The sequence below is a fragment of the Alligator sinensis genome, unplaced genomic scaffold (assembly GCF_000455745.1).
Source record: "Alligator sinensis unplaced genomic scaffold, ASM45574v1 scaffold1178_1, whole genome shotgun sequence".
In the NCBI taxonomy this organism is placed as follows: domain Eukaryota; kingdom Metazoa; phylum Chordata; order Crocodylia; family Alligatoridae; genus Alligator; species Alligator sinensis.
The window spans coordinates 418,107-419,815 of NW_005842596.1; positions in this window are offsets into that span (position 1 = coordinate 418,107).

Consider the following 1,709-nt stretch of genomic DNA (forward strand, 5'->3'; position numbering starts at 1 on the left):
CGTTTCTGTCTCATTCAGACTCCTATCACCCTTTCTTTGTATTATTTCCCAAAAAATAATTTGGCAGGATCATAAAGTCTTTTTCTCCTTCCCCTGCAAATCCTGCCTCCAGATAGTTCCTTTCTTGTTCTCCTTGACCCAGTTCCATCATTATAATCAGAAGAGAAATGGGTTAGGAACTATTTTTTTCTAAGCCTCTCCTTGAAGTCACTTGCCTTTCTCCATTCACCCTAGGTTTCTTATATAGACCACTTCTGTATTTACTTCCCTCACAGTTATTTTCCCAACAAAATGTGTAAGCATCATCAAGGTAGCAAAATTACCTGGTGAATCCTGTACTAAGGAGAGCCTGCAATTTAGGGCTGGATTCTGTGGACAAGTGCAGGACATGGTGGAATAAACGTTGCTATATTTCTGAGAAACAGAAATATACATGACCACCATCTGCTGGCAAGAGCTTATTGCTGCTAGGTGATTTGGGGATTTGAATCTCCCATCTAAAGACGTACTTCCTTTAGGCATGCATTGAACAGGATGGCCACATCCATACATGCAAGCACGTGCGCTTGCAGCAGCTCAAATAGAAGCAGTGCAAATTTGAGCCGGGGTTTTTTGCTTCAACGCACATGCTCAGACATGCACTTTGGTGTGGAGCAAATTGTGCCACATGGTGCAAAATAACCCTGCCTGGCTCTTCCCGGATCTGCAGCCAGGGAGAGCTAGAGCCCAGGGCCAGCACTTGTGCTGTCCCCAGCAATATAAAAAGCTGCCCTGTCCTGGCACCAGCAGTATAAAAAGCTGCCCTGGCAAGTAGCTCAGGGCTACTAGCTCTCAGGAGTTTCTCAGTTTCTGAGCTCTTCAGGAGCCAACTGGTACCTGGGGACACTACCCTTTGTGCCAGCTGGACTGCTGAAGCAGCCCTGAGTTCCCTGCACCCTCTACCCACTGCAGCAGTCTGGAACTGGGGGCTGCTGCCTGGCTGTGACCTTCTGTGCACCTACCAGACCCGGATGGGGACTGCAGAGCCAGTAGAGGCATCTGCCCCTCTGGGTCAGCTGCCAGTGGACTGTGGTTGCAGTTGTTGGCCTCTGTGCGGCACTACTGCTACGTGTGCCCCCTGCCTGGCCATCTGGGCAGCTATCGCTCAGAAGATGTTCTGAGTGTGGTAGCCTGCTTTGAACTGTCAAAGCATGTCCTCCTGGGCCCATTTGGCCAGGAGGTCAGACACAGCCAGCTGGGTCCAAGGTGCCAGCTCTGAGCAGGCAGGATCCTGCCACTGGCTTCCCCAGCAGGAAGCAGAAATTCTCGTGTTCCCTATTGGAAAACTGAAAAATCCCTGATAAAAAAATCCAAAGTCACTCTGTAAAATACCCCCAAATCCATGTTCCTCCACAAGTAAAACAAAAGACCACTATAAAGAGAGACAGAGACAGAAACAGAGACAGCGATCAGTTGGATGATATTTTATTGACATACCTTGCAGTGTTAAAGCAAGTCTTTTATCATAATAATAAAGTGAACTCTAAATACATGTTTCATAAATTCATGAATACATATTTTACTGCCCTCCCACAGGGGTTACGGCCCTCCAACAGGGGATTCAGCCCCCACACAAGGGGTTCAGCCCCCCCAACAGGGGCTAAATGGCCCCCGCAGGGGCTACCACCCCTTCTGCAAGGTCCACATGCCCCACCCCCGCCCCACGACTG